General features: G+C 41.2%; 1 long non-coding RNA gene across 1 annotated transcript in view; it reads left to right on the top strand.

Annotated features, from left to right (window-relative positions):
* The window catches only part of LOC142790435 (uncharacterized), a 19,532-nt gene extending 4,451 nt beyond the window's left edge, over positions 1-15,081 (top strand). Inside the window, exon 2 of the long non-coding RNA XR_012889521.1 lies at positions 14,754-15,081. This is a non-coding gene — a long non-coding RNA (uncharacterized LOC142790435). The remainder of the gene's footprint in view (positions 1-14,753) is intronic.
* The last annotated feature ends 890 nt before the right edge of the window (positions 15,082-15,971 follow it).

The raw sequence follows: 15,971 nt of genomic DNA, 5'->3' as shown, positions 1-15,971 counted from the left end.
AGATGGTTTCACAATTATGAACAACGCCACATATGACGTGCTGGTCAAGATATAATGGGACAATCCTGTCACGTACGTCGTCAAACAATTCCCTTCAGACAGTGGAACAGATACTAGCGGGCGGGTATGTGCCAGTGCGAGTAGTTGTCCCAGGCAATTAGCACTTAGTATCTACGCAGAAACGACAAGAACACACATTGGTAATTTTAACACGTGAGTATTAAGTAAAACCTGACATCAGCAGCTTCGACCCGAATGAATGCGAAGAATGAATGTCAGGGTGCCAACAGGAATCGAGACCAAGCATTCTGCGTGGCAATCAAATATGTCATAGAGCCACGCCAGGTCTCGGAACTACTTTTCAAATACACGCTAATATTCGTGAAACGTCAAGGGTACTTGCCGTGCTGGCTATCTAATTTCATACAAATTACATATGAACTCTTTTAACACAGTGGTTTGGTCGCGTTAACGTCAATTATGGTTACGTGCCATGCACTGAAGTTGCTCTATGCAGCAGTGTCGGGCCACCATCGTCGTAAACACAAGCGCTTTATATCAGCTTATCACTTCTGGTGTTTTTAATACTCAGGTTCTTGTTGCAATCGTCGCGCAAGTAGAAAGAACTGGTTTTATAAACATCTTCAACTCTTCAGTATATGCCAGTGTGTGCAACACTTCTACGTATATTTAGAGTCACTTCCCCCATAACGTGAAGCTAATAAAAATGTTACAACACAGTCATATTCCCTCCGCATGCTTCCCATAACGTCGATTCTCAAAGTACATTGGTTCTATGGAATTTTTAAGACGAAGCTGGATAATGTGCGAGATGCTAGACCATCTTAGCCGAACAGGTTTCTTTACTTTGTTTTAACAAATCTGATATAGAAATCGAAGCCCCTCTCAGACTAAGCAATGCAGCCCTCACCATTCGTTGCTCGAACTTACGCGCTGTTCTTATTTTGACGTTTCCTCAGGTAAAAAGGGCACGAGGTGCGCAGTTCACTATCTTGCATTTGGAAAGAATATCGTTTTTATTTCCTGTGATGAGCTATATAAATCGGCAGAGTCAACAATAATGACCCCCACCGTGGTGATCTAGTGGCTAATGTACTCGGCTGCTGACCCGCAGGTCGCGGGATCGAATCTCGGTGGCGGTGGCTGTATTTCCGATGGAGGCGGAAATGTTGTAGGCCCGTGTGGTAAGATTTGGGTGCATGTTAAAGAACCCCAGGTGGTCAAAATTTCTGGAGCCCTCTACTACGGCGTCTCTCATAATCATATGGTGGTTTTTTGACGTTAAACCCCACATATCAATCATCAATTAACAATAATGACGACCATAATACTTTGCCTGGCCTTCGAGGATTTCAAGTGTAATAGATGGCCGTTCACCATGCAGGGACATGTCGCTTTCCTACAGGTGTGGCGGGTCCATCCGGAGTATTTGGATTAGCGTGACACGAGTCTTGGTTACGCAATATTTTCCTCTCAGCTGGTCGGTGTTCCACACAGCGGCAACATGCAGGCAGGTCTATCTCTTTGCGTGGGCGCTTCTGTTTCTTAGTGCGCCAGCAAACGCAATGGCAGGATCGTTGTGCGAGAACAAAGATCTGTTGTTTATATTTTTCATTCGCGCTTGTTTTCGTATTCTGTATGAACTACTAGCTCACCACTAGGGAAAGGGAGCGGCTAACGCACCAATTGCTTCCTCTATCTTTATAGTGTATGTATGTATGCATGTATGTATGCACGTATGTATGGACGAATGTATGGACGAATGTATGCAGGTATGTATGCATGCATGCACGTATGTCTGTATGCATGCATGCACGTATGTATGCATGTATGCATGCACGTATGTATATATGCATGTATGTATGCACGTATGTATCTATGCATGCATGTATGTATGCATGTATGCATGCATGTATGTATGCATGTATGCATGTATGCATGTATGTATGTATGTATGTATGTATGTATGTATGTATGTATGTATGTATGTATGTATGTATGTATGTATGTATGTATGTATGTATGTATGTACGACGATGTTATGTGGTGACGTCGTAGTGTGACATCACCATTTTGTGATCTGTCATGTATTCATGTCATGATGCGGTTACATTGATACGTGACGATGATACTTAATTACTTCTGTAGACGCAAACGCCGTGGAACGCTGACACCACTGACGGCCCGATTTCGTGTTTCCTAAAGAATTTAAGGTGTTCGCCTTATAGAAAAAGACAGATAAAGAGGTTACACAATTATCTTTTATGGCATGTCCCACAATAAATAACTACTGGGGGGTAGTCGGTAAAAATGATTTAGTTGCGCGAACTAAAATGTATCACTGTAACCCTAAAACGTAAAAAGGAGGTAAGCCCGATCATACGTCTGCTGTTAGTGTCACACTGTGTGACATGTAATAATAGTTTGTGTTGTACCTGAGGCATAATCAGACACCAGCGTAAGCGTAAGTACTTTCAAAAGAAGTAGATTTTATGCAGGTTAGTTCGCTGCACAAGCACCTATGTCAGACGACCAGTATAGAATGACGGGCACGTAGTAGCCGGACATAATTATTCAACACGTCATTTACATGCCATTTTCTTGGAAGTAACTAAGTTAATGCAAGGTGCAGGTATAGCATAAAGTGTATGTATACATTCAGAACAAATAGTTCTAGTTAATGTTAGTGTACTTCCAAGGCAATTAGCGGAGAGGGGGGGGGGAGTGTCAGAAACACATCCGGCCCGACGTAATGAGTACCATTTCTGCAAACTCTCTGGGAATGCGCACTGTACTGTGCCGAGTTCACAACACTGAAAAAAGAGAAAGAGAGAAACATTGTGGGTGTGAATATGGTGATCCTTTGTTTCACGTAGCAATTACGCAGATGAGTGGTGAGTACCGTCAGCTTTTTCAACCGTTACTAAATGACGCTCGAGGTAGTGCACCAGCGCAAATACCCATATAAGAAATGAGTTACTTGTCGCGAATGTTTAATTTACCCAGAGATTATTTAATGACTTTGACGTTCCTTTCTAGTGAAACTGAGTTTTAGTTACTACGACTTATCAGTACCAGTCTACACCTCGTGCTGCACACTATAGGGCGCTCAGCGCTAAGTGAGCTCTGAACGGTCAGCTGTTCATGAGAACCCAATGAGCCTAATTGAGTTAACTTTCGTGGACGGCAAATGTTTTCCCGCAAACGCAACTACAGTACCAAGTACTCTAAATTGTTAACCACTTTTTGTAAACACACCACAGTGCTTTGAGGGAAGCATGGTGTGTAATATATATATATATATATATATATATATATATATATATATATATATATATATATATATATATATATATGTATATATATATATGTATATATATATATATATATATATATATATATATATATATATATATATATAAATAAGTGTAAAAAGTGTAAATATATATATATATATATATATATATATATATATATATATATATATATATATATATATATATATATATATATATATATATATATATATATTTACACTCTCAAATTATGACAGGTAGATTGCCACTATCCCTTAAGAAGAAGGTATATATCAGCTGTATCTTGCCGGTACTTAGCTACGGAGCAGAAACCTGGAGACTCACAAAGAAGGTTCAGCTTAAATTGAGAACGACGCAGTGAGCAATGGAAAGAAAAATGGTAGGTGCAACCTTAAGAGACAATAAGAGAGCAGAGTGGACTAGGGAACAAACGGGGGTTAAAGATATCATAGCTGAAATCAAGAAGAAGAAGTTGACATGGGCCGGGCATGTAGCGCGTAGACAGAATAACCGCTGGTCATTAAGGGTAACTAACTGGATTCCCAGAGAAGGGAAGCGGGTTAGAGGGAGACAAAAGGTTAGGTGGGCAGATGAGATTAAGAAGTTTGCGGGTATAAATTGGCAGCAGCAAGCACAGGACCGGGTTAACTGGCGGAACATGGGAGAGGCCTTTGTCCTGCAGTGGACGCAGTCAGGCTGATGATATATATATATATATATATATATATATATATATATATATATATATATATATATATATATATATATATATATATATAATGAGATATAACAGACAGTAATGCCAAGGAATGTACAGGGGAAGTTATTAACATTAATGGAATGTAAATAAGAAGAAAGAAAAGTGGATGAAAAAATTACCAACTGTAAGCAGGAATCGAACCTACGACCTTCGAATTACGCGTTCGATGCGAGAGCATCGAACGCGTAATTCGAAGGTCGTAGGTTCGATTCCTGCTTACAGTTGGTAATTTTTTCATCCACTTTTCTTTCTTCTTATTTACATTCCATTAATGTTAATAACTTCCCCTGTACATTCCTTGGCATTACTGTCTGTTATATCTCATTATTATTGTGTTAAAAACACGGAAAACGAGCCCTTAGGTATACACTTCTTTCCCTTATATATATATATATATATATATATATATATATATATATATATATATATATATATATATATATATATATATATATATATATATATATATATATATATATATATATATATAGTGGTTTTTCGCGTTACTTGCCCGTACGACATTCTAACGTATTTGCACTGTGCAAAGACACGACAAACTAACAAAGGCCTCTCTTGTTCTCTTCACTAGCATTTCGTTCATTTAGCACAGGCAGCGGAACTAGGATAGAATATTATTTGCTTCTTCGAATGATGCACCATGCATACGGTTTTCACTGCAGAAACATATGTGCAGTGCCACTGTGGGGCTCCTCTGGTAAAGATTGGGTACATGTATTTCGTAGTAGAAACCCATTTTACATTTGACAGAAAAAAAATCTTTCAGACCACCTGCTTTTTTGGGGAATATTTACTGAAGAGCTCGAGCAGCTCTTCCGAATTCACGTGGACATTTTTATTTCATATGTATAACGCATAAAACGTGTAAAAGTGCGCTTTACCCGGAAATGGGCCTCAATGCGCAATATATAGACAAGGAGAACATTCTAATAAAGCACTGTAGGTACCCTGCTATATAGTGGTGTGTCCAACAGTGCATCTCAATCTGCCGAAACAAACATTCGTAGTAAATTACATAGCATAATACATAATATTCTCTTCCCTATCCTCCCTCTTCTCTCTCTGAAGAAAATAGCTAAAGCATGCGTCCACACTAATACACCGAAAAAGATCTTGGTGTTTGCTCTGGCACTTACTGAAAGAGTCTATGGAACGCTGCACAGAGAACTGACCGATTCGCTGCAGCTGGCACTAATAAAGAGTGCTTAACAGCGCAAACGACAGGAGGGTATAGAAGAGACGAGACAGCACTAAAGTGCCAAGAATTTGTTGGCAGTTCAGCGCTCTGTCTCATATCTTCTTTCCCCTTCTGTCGTTTGCGCCGTTAAGCACTCTTTATCATAATATACCAACAGGCCCAATCCTACTGTCTCTTAAGCCGACACTACACACGCACGCACGTGCAAACATACAAACACCCGTGGCGGCAAATGAAATATGTCCGTTCTTCTCCTGCGAACACAGCACGACAGAAATTTATTGGGCAGATATACGCTTACCAGTTCCCATGCCACTTCCCACTGTTTTCTCGAGGGGTGCACAAATCAGCGATGCTGAGATGAGCCTAATCTCCACTCTGGCGCCTTCGATTGATCAGCGCAGCCACTTTCGCCACCGGGAGGCTAGTTTAGTACTGTCGCGCAAATAGATCTCCGACGCCGACACAAGCCAACGCAGAGGTCTTCACGCTCGGGGTTGGCAGGGTCTCGCTAAGCATCGGTAGCCCACTTGCCGGCTGCGCTTCCAACCTCGGTTGTTTAACTTGGCGACGCCGCACTGTGGGCAGAGCGATGTGAAGCAATCGGCCGAACTGGATCCCTGGGTCGTATATCTCCGCCTCATTTAGTTATTGTTATTACTGGCAAACACAACGCCTTTCTCTCGAAAAATATGGGTTTCAGCCGGTGATGTCCTTTCAGGATCAAGTAGCTTACATCGTGGCGCACACCGACGGTTGTGTCACGCAGAAATGGCCAAGGCATCGCGCTGTTGTTTTGAAATTCTAAAGGCGTCCCCTGACGATTTGATAGTGTGCCAGTGGTGCTTTTAGCCGTAAGTCTGTCTCGACGATTGGCTACTTCGTCGTGAACGTGGGCAGATAAGCGCCGTTGGAGGGAGCGGCTTCTTTCACTTGGCCTGATCTTGCGAGGTACACATAATGAGAGTGTCGGTTTTCTTAAAGAGAGTTTTATAATATGTGCTAATTGATGTTGATTTATCTTAAAATGTGCTCTTATTTAACACAGAAGCTGCACATAATACACGAAACAAACGACGGTGTTCACGAACTACGAAATTGTCTCCCTGCCTATAATACTCATCATTATATATCGCTACACTTGTCCTCCTACTTTCGCTCTGCCTAATAGCAGTCGATAATATGCAGGTTAGCCCAGGCAAAAATTTTCCCGGTTGTTGTTACTAATATATGCCTCTATATTTTAGCATGCACGTCCACGTAAGGCCTGTAATCACCAACCAATAAGATAAAAGAAGGGGAGGTTTATAAAATATAATAAATATATACTCTTGCTCGCATCCTTTTGCTTAGCGCCCGGTTGAAAGTACCAACGAGTTTGAAATTTACTCAAGTTCGTAAAGTTTTAGTCATACAAAAAAAATACATAAGCATCGTCCCTTGTAAGCACTGAACTTTGCATTAACTAATTAAAAAGACTCGAACGTCATTAAATTTCAATTCAGTCATTATGCTGCTTTCAACGACCCACCACACGGTTATATTACTAACTATAATAAAAATATTGGGAGAGTTAGCTGGAAGCTATCAATTCTTTGACGAATGAAGGAAAGTTTCAGTTACAGTATGGGCCATGTTAGCGTCTGTTTTCGGTGTTCACTGCGCGAAAGAAAGTTAGAAAAGCGTAAAGTAAAGAGAAAAGTAAGTAAAGTAAAGTGTAAAGCTTGACAACGGCAGAGTTTCGATAGTGCTTTTGTGGGTTATCGCGTTGTGTAAAGATAATCACGGCTGCAGTCTTCTTGTTAGATGATCAAAGGATGCGCGCTGGAAAGGCAAACGCCATCGTTTAAAATGAAGTTCAGTTCTATGGAATGCATTTATTCAGTATTCTTTCGAAAATCTGTGGGTCTTGCCGTTATTAAAATCTCTAGTGGCCACCAGGTGCATCAATCTAAACGAAAGGCAGAGAACATGTTATGTTAGTGAAACGTAGCGGTAACTGTAAAAGAGCAGCTCGCAAACAGTAGTAACAGAGTGGTGCAGTCAGGCGCGTCACGCTATTTCGATGACCAGGGGCCTATAACAAACCTGAAGAGTGCCACCAAGGTTACTTTGCTATTCAACTTCACAGCGGTGATCTATTCATATTCACTATAGAGAGCCATAAATAGAAGCCTGCAAAAGTGCGTAACAATTAACGAGATTTCCGTCGATACGATTGAACCAACGATGTGGGCAAAGCAAAAGACTGCCGATTGAGAGCACGACTGTAAATACAGGGATAATAAAAAAGTTTACCAGTGTGCTTAAAAAATACTTAACCAGCCGTTAATCTTTCTATTTGTTAGAGTGTTGAATGAAATGCATTGAACGCTTACAGAGCAGTCCCTCACAATTGCTTACATAGTAGTCGCTCACAATGCACAACAAAAATCGTGGTACGTTGTGTTATGGTTTTTGCTATCGGCTCTCGACTTTGGTAGCACATTGTTATGGTTCTCGTGTGCTGATCCCAAGGTCGTGATATTCATACCGGCAGCGGCGGTTGTGTTTTCGTGGATGCGAAATGGCAAATGCCCATGTTTAGTGTGATATGAGTGCACAATAAAGAACATAAGGTGACAGAAACACCATAGGTATTAATATTATTATTCTTCATTTTCTCCATAACTTATGAGGAAATCGACATGTGTATATCACCTTGCTTCAACATATCTAATCCTGCTTCATCTTCAAATATATGCGAACTGCGTTTACCCAGTCATGTGATCATGTACTAACACCCCACGTGCTGCCTAACATAGGTCATGGAAGGAGCCTTAAATATTCTCGAAAGTGGTGCGTCATTCTCAAGATAATACCCATCTCTCTCTCCCCTAATAAAAACGCCGAGTGAACCGCTAATAATTTACCCTTCTCATTAGATCAGGCACACAAACTGAAATAAACGCCACACCTCCTTCGAATAGCCCATAATTTACACAGCTCTATGTGGGTTCCTCCTTCATCAAGTAGGCAAATGCAATTAGCAGGTGCATAAGTTTCATGCGTTGTTCACGCACTTTATACTTGGATGCAAATAAGACTAATCCGTAGTCTAAGAAGACAGTTGTCTGGATGCACAAACGCATTCCGGGTACTGCAGAACGTCGTGATCTCCTGTCTAAATATGGGTGCCCTTTGAAGGCGTTGTTGCTGTGTGAACATTCTAAAAGCGCCAGCAGACGTATTAATCTTCTTCTCGCTCCTTGTAAACCATTGATTAAAATCTATAGAACTATTCCTCTTTCGCATCCTCTATCTCTCTCTGTCTCTGTCGTTTCCTAAGCGGCGAGTGTTTTAAAGAGCTCATAGTAAACGGCCCCGTGTGATGCCCCAGCACACGTACGCTGACATTGTAAGATATATATATATATATATATATATATATATATATATATATATATATATATATATATATACATATATATATATATATATATATATATATATATATATATATATATATATATATATATATATATATATATATATATATATATATATATATATATATATATATATATAAAACTGTGGACTATTATATTCACCATTATGAGACTGTTGACGGTATCCGACGGTTAATTGCTCTTATTTGTTAACATCGCCGCAAATGTGATCGATGGGATTGTTGAATACGTTGATTTGAAATCTCCTTTCTTTACTGGTTTGCTAAATTGTGTATTGTATGTGCTGTGGATTTATTACGCTTGGAGACATTGGCCCCATGTGCTCAATGTTAAATACCTCTAGGGATAAGGAGTCGCCAATGCCCTATTTGTGCGACGACATCTCCTTACATCAAGTCGTTAAAAAACGGATTTGTTGTTGATTTTGTTCCTGCTGCTGCTATCACTTGCGCTGCCATTTTCATCATCCTCGTCAGTTTTGCATGCATATGGTGGTGAAAAAAAAAAGAACTTACGTGCTATTTCACTGACTGCATGAAATCAGTACCTGTTTTCTGATTGACACGCCGCAAAACCTAGGATTGGCGCCACAGCGCCTTGCACAACGCCTTGGCTAGGCTGGCCGATGAACTGCCGCGAATAAGAGCTCGCTTTTGAGCACGACACATGCAATTATGAGCTTCTAAATATAAAAAAAAATGTCGAGGTATATAAGGAAATCCTACTTCCTTAGTTCGTCCGATGAAACTTCGGTTCACGTTCGATTTATGGTGACAATGGCCTAGTGTTTGTAGGTTTCTGCTCCCACCGGCTTTGTCATTTGAATTACTGCTCTTTTTGTAGCGTAAGCAGTATGCGAATCAATATTGTGAACGTGAAGTGACTAAGCCAATGGATGAGCAGCTTGTAATCGAGATAGACGCTTCGCCTGTTTGTCATCCCTGTTGTTAGTCCAATGATGCCAAGCATGCAGTGGATACAAAAAGAAGCTGTTATTAGACTATTATAGGTTAAGCTGCATACTGATGAGGAAGCACCCCAATATTACTCACGAAGTATGCGTAGAACATAGACTACGAAATGTTTCAATGCGTCTTTGTAAAGTTATTACATCCGTTAGTTAACCATGCTGAATGAATAACTGTGCACGTATACATACATAAAAGGTGTCACTATAAACAAGCTCGTGACATACCGATGTTCTTAGAAAACAATATAACCTATTCGATAGCTTTGCCAACATGCCTTCAGAAGTAACTCCGTTTATGAATCTTACCGCGTTCAGATCGCAATTCTTCTCTTCAGATGAAGCAGTCCTGCCAAAATAAATGACCAGTATGAGACAAACAAAAGCAACCATACCTAAACATTACCACTGCCCACAGTGGTGGAGCGGTGGTTAGAGCGCTTGGCTGCTGACCCGCATGTCGCAAGTTTGATTCCGGCCAGGGTGGTCGTATCTTGATGGAGGTGAAATGCTGGGGGCCCGTGAAATTTAAAGACAGTGCACTTGAAAGAACACAAAATGTTCGAACTTTCTTTATCCCTCCACTAAAAAGTCTTTCATAATCATGTCCTTGTTTTGGGGCGTGCGACTCTAAATATTATTGTTAATATCAATAAACAGTACCAGTGCAGCATTGTGGGTTTGCAAGCACTGGCGTAGCCCTTCGAAAGGTACATGGGCTAACAATACAAATACATGAAAATCGAAGCACAATAACATTGAGCGTAACATATGAATGTTGTGAAAGCTTGCAAACTTGCATGAAACCTGTGATAGTGCGTATCTGTTAGACTCCTGGTGAGCTCCAATGGTTAAGCAACTATTATGGACATACGTGTCTTTTCCGGGTTCAGCTCTCCCGTGCCAAGATCATCCTTCCCGCAACTAAAAAAACTGACTTTTTGTGGCAGGTGACACACGCATATGCATCGCAGTTTTGTACTTGAAGTTAATTAATGACAATTTCTCTTCTTTATTGAGCCTTCGATATGTGGCTGCGGCGGTCGCATTTCAAAGAAGACGAAATGGTAGAGGCGCGTGTACTGTGTATATTCAGAGCACGTTAAAAACACCAGGTGGGTGAAATTTCCGGCGTCCTTCACTACGGCGTCTGTTCACATGACAATGCTGATTATAGTTACTCTATAAGCAATATGCTGCAAGAAGAGAGAGAAGGAGGTAGAGAAAGGAAAGGCAGGAAGGTTAACCAGGGGAGCATCTGGTTTGCTATTCTACATTAGGAAAGGGTGATGAGGGATGAAAAGAAAGAGAAAGAAAGAACGAACATAAAAAACACGTCAACCTAAACTAGACTGCTGCGTTTGATAGTGGAGGACGCACGACTTCAGGCGTGTGACGTTCCACTGCAGATAGTCGGTTTATGGCACCTACTGAAGACTTGCAAGCACTGGACGTATAGAACATACAGTACCTATTGAACAGCCTCAGCGTGTGGGAGTTTAGCCTGCCGAAAAACAATGCTGCGAAAAATTGAACAAGCAGAACAGGGAATATTTTGATGTCCTCTAAGCTAGCTGTCGTAAGTGTACCCGTTACGGAATAAATCTCTCGCTCTGTTACAAAGTTGAAAATAAGCCATAGTGGCAAGGGCTAAAAGAGAGTCACATTAGGTGAAACTGAAACGTATCCACTCTCAGAAAAGATAACAAAATGGCGTGTTTTTGTTAATTCATTTTTTCCTAGAACGATTAAACAGTGGAACAGGCTAACTGAAATGCAAGTACATAGTGGGAACGAAGATATATTTTATTCACTGCTGTAAACCCATGCTGTAACCTAACGAAGATATATTATGTGTGAACAAAATTCTGCTATGTGTGTGAACGAAAATGTATTTCAGTTATTTATGTATGAACAAAGTTGTATTGTGTCGGTGAACGGAGATGTACGTCATTTATTGATGTAACCCCCCTGCTATAACGCCTTCGGGTGCTGCGGGGTATCTGATGAATAAAGAATAAAGAATAAAAAACAATAATCGTCATCTGGCTTGCTTCCGTTTCGCTTCTTGAAAATTTGACGCTTGCCAATATCCGACCGAGAATGCTATGTGGCACTGATAACACGCGGGTCATTCGAGATTTGAGAATGCAAGTGCATTTTTAGTGCAACGCAAGGCAAGCTAAGAAATTAGGAATATTGCTTAGGCACTAAACCAAACTTTTCTTTCATCACTATTTTATTAAAATGAAAGAACTTTATGCCGGAGTTCACCAAGTCTTCACTAACGTATTTCCAACACGGATATGACGTTGTAAAATATGTACTAACAGCGTGTGGCTTCAAGGAACAAATAACAACGTGCAATAGAAATGTAATTAATTGATTGATATGTGAGGATTAACGTCTTAAAACCACCATATGATTACGAGAGACGCCACAGTGGAGGGCTCCGGAATTTTCGACCATCATGGGTTCTTTATTGTGCACCGAATTTTTGAGCACACGGGCCCTCAGCATTATCGCCTCTATCGAAAATGCAGCCGTCGCAGCCGGGATTCAATCCCGAAACCTATGGGTCGGCAGCCGAGTATCTTAGCTGCTAGACCACCATGGCGGGGGGGTTCAATAAAATTATGTGGGACCCTAATGTAAAGTAATACACACTCTGCGAAGCCACGCGCTCTGTAGTGTGATATTGAAATTTCAGCAAAATGTTCCGGTAAGTCTCTTCTATATCATCACCGTAGTTGTTCTTGCTGACTGACTTAGACCAGAAGATACGATTTTCTTTCGCCTGTTTCACACTCAGTTACGGCGGGCCGCCACTATTATCAACGAGAGAGATGGCGCTTCATGCAAATGTTTTCAAATTTCGGTCATGGTTTAGAGTCTGTACCTGGAGATGGAGCGTCCAAATACGACGCTATTTTTCTTTTCTTCTTTTTTTTCGACGCAATTAGCACACAAGAGGTGTTGCCAAGAACGCCCATACACGAAAAGACTCCATGAGAAAAGGGCATTCAAGTGCATCCGGAAGGCCAGTAGAAAGTGTTGCTGACGTAAACAATGGGGACAAACTCGGGCGAGTGGACAGGGCTCGTGGGTCCTCTGCAAGCAATGACTACCTGCATGATAGAAGTCACCCATCTATATGCGACAAAAATACGTCCTTGTTCGTACAAGAAACTATAGTTCTCTGTTTCCTATGGAAATTATTATTCAAGTTGTGAGCTACACTGCGAATGGTGCTATGTCCTAAATGCATTTAGATATGCTCCTTACGTGGCTGCGCCTGTACTCTTCTTCGTCAGCACTCTTCTTTCGTCTAGAATCACTAACGCTCTCGTTTGGGTCACTCAGTTTTTCTACACATGCTTATGATGAAGGTTTGTTACATTCTCATCCGTGCACGTGCACATTGAAAAAAAGGCGGAATGGTGTTCCGAAAGTGGCGTGAAACATCTTTTATGACAGCCTATTGCTGCATACTGTCGACGTGCTGTTTCCGAGGAAACGACTTTGCCACATTGAAACATGTTCAAATAAATCTCCACGCAACACGAGCGAAAAGTTACGTTGCTTTCCACCCCAGCGCAAATGCGGCAACGTTTCTTCTGCGAAAAAACAAAATTTTCTATTTCGCTCCTTTACCAATTTTGGCCTTGCCGCCAGAGTGTCCTACCTGCCGTCGATTGCTAGCTCGCAGTCATGAGACCCGTTCCTACATGTTTTCAATGTGTTCTTTTTGGTGGTACTGCACTCCGTTGTATTTTGAACGTCCGTGTAGCGCGAAGGAAGAACCTCTGCTCTGCAAGTTGCAAACAGTTTCCCAATCTTCAAGTGGAAATTGCGGTTCGTAAAAATACGCGACGCATTGCCTGTAGGAAAATCACTGGGCCACCTTCAACAAAGTTTTGCTCTTTCTTCCAAGCCACACGTAGGAAAAATCACGCCATGTTCCACTGGCGCACCAATTCAAAGACGATCACTCCTGGTAACAAAAAAATCCCCTTTGCTTTTATCTTTATTTGGTGGTCTCAAAAGAGTTTTCGAATATGCAGTGGCTTTCGAAATCGTAACCGCAGGCCCGACCTACTCACACATTTTGTGCAGTACTTTAGTTCTTGCATCACCTTTGCAATTTTTAAAGGAGGTACTGTCCAAGAATTTCTTGAGTGACGTCTTTGATGTGACAAGTGCCGCATTTTTCAACAAAAAAACCAATGTGTTCGGTGGATTTTAACCTTGCTGTCTTTCTTTTTTTCTTCTTCCAGTGTTATGCGGCTGTATACGCTTTAGCGCGTGCTTTTACGAAGTGTTCGCAGAAAAACAATTTACGTATTCGTCCTTCAACCAGAAAGGCGACTTTTTTTTTTGGTAGCACTTTTCCGCGAAAACTTTGGGGCCACATTCAATCTCTGTCATTACACTTCCGTTGCGTTGTCCGAAATCCTGCGGCTGCGCGCCAAACTTGTCAACTAGCATCGAAAAGATGGAGTGTTTTGAGAAGATGTTACATCTTGAGGTTCTTATAGTTGGGGCCCTTGCCCCAATAAAAAACCACATCATCCACATAGTTCTTCTTGGTTGGTGAGAGATTTGGATGTGCGCGAGTGCAGGTTTTATTTTTTTTTAATTTTCTTGGGGGCACAGTGCCCCTTGGTACTTTTAAATTGATTTCTAGTTTTGCGCTGCTGTCTATTGCGGGGCGAAACTGGGCATTCTGAAGAGCGGAAGCCGTGGGTAACCAAGTCCCTCCTTTTTTTTTTTCAATCTCTCTCAACCGGAAGTTTCTCTGGTTAACTTCCGTACCCTATTCCTGTTTTTTTTCCTTCTTTACGTTTTTTGTCATATTACTTTTCAACACAACCAAAAAGAAATAACACGCGGTAGAAAAGACATGTGAAAGTCTTTACAAATTCGCGTCTTCTTGGCAAGAATTCTTGTGTTGAGCTCTAGCATTTCTTTATGTGATTTAAGAAACAACCATGGTATTCTTTTCTGCTTCCATTTTCTAAAGTGGTACGTACAAGAAATAGGAGAGAGAGACAGAGAAGATATTTAATTGGTCCGGGAGAAGGAGAATAAGATGCGTATACACCCAGCTCCTGACTAGACCCATGTTGAAACGGTGAGGCCGAGCCTTTACACCTTCTCATGGGCTTTCTGGACCATCGCAAGGCGGACGTCGTAGCTGGAGTCATTGATAGCAGTGGTCCACCGGCCTTCATGACAGCAGTGCAGCAACGCCAGGCCTTTTCCTGTTTTGAATGTGCGCCCATAATGCTCCTAATTATTATGAATTTAATGTTTTCGACTTAATAAAAATTGAACCATGAACTGCTGAACGCTGTTGAGAATCGTGAATAGACTCCAAGGTTTCGTTACGATTGCTAGGAAGCCACGTATTAATACCATCAATAACCCCTCCAATGAAGCGAGTATGCAGTTTTTTAAATAATTTCATAAAAGTCACGATGACACGTCATTTTTGTTTTGAATGCGGTCACCTTTTGTTTCTGAACTATAGCAGCATCGTCAACCAAAAGCACACTTTCATCCTAATTTCCTAAATGTTGCCTCTCATTCTGCATGCAATAAGCGTAGGCTTATCAGGTCTACCAAAGATGCCATTTGATTGTCGAGGGTTAGTAAACACCAACAATCACGATAGTTATAGCGCGAGAACGGAACGGCAACAAGGAGACAAGAACGACACGTCGCCATTCCGTTCTCGCGCTATAACTATCGTCCTGTCATACCAACTAGCCCAAACCGCCACACTCCTAAGCTAACAATCAGTTTATATTCCTTGCAAAGCCATCAAACCTTAGGCGCAAGTTCATAGCCTATATCCTTTATAAATTGTTACGTGAGAGTTACTGCGAGAAGCAATTTAATGCAGTTCTGATGCCGGAAATGTTGTTGCATGCAAGCATCTCCTAGAAAAGGTACTAACAATAAATTTTTTGAACTTGGACGCAGTGTGTATGATCGCTAGTCGTTGTCGTGCATGTCGAAGTATTTAATGTCATTTCCTTTTCAAAGAAAGAATGAGCTGAGCACTAGTAAAATTGCGACCGGTTCCGTTTCGGAAAAAGTCGCGAGTGAAGGTAGGCGGTCGTGCGTATAAACCTCCTACTTTTCTTTCTAATCCATCGCATCGTGCAATGCTATCCGGCAAGCTGCTTTTTTCTGTCGTTCCAGAAATGAGACGCCCACCTACGTGTATGGCAGC

This window comes from Rhipicephalus microplus, unplaced genomic scaffold (genome assembly GCF_043290135.1).
Source record: "Rhipicephalus microplus isolate Deutch F79 unplaced genomic scaffold, USDA_Rmic scaffold_104, whole genome shotgun sequence".
NCBI lineage: Eukaryota > Metazoa > Arthropoda > Arachnida > Ixodida > Ixodidae > Rhipicephalus > Rhipicephalus microplus.
Note: the sequence above shows the minus strand (reverse complement) of the source record. Positions and strands in the feature narration are given on the sequence as shown.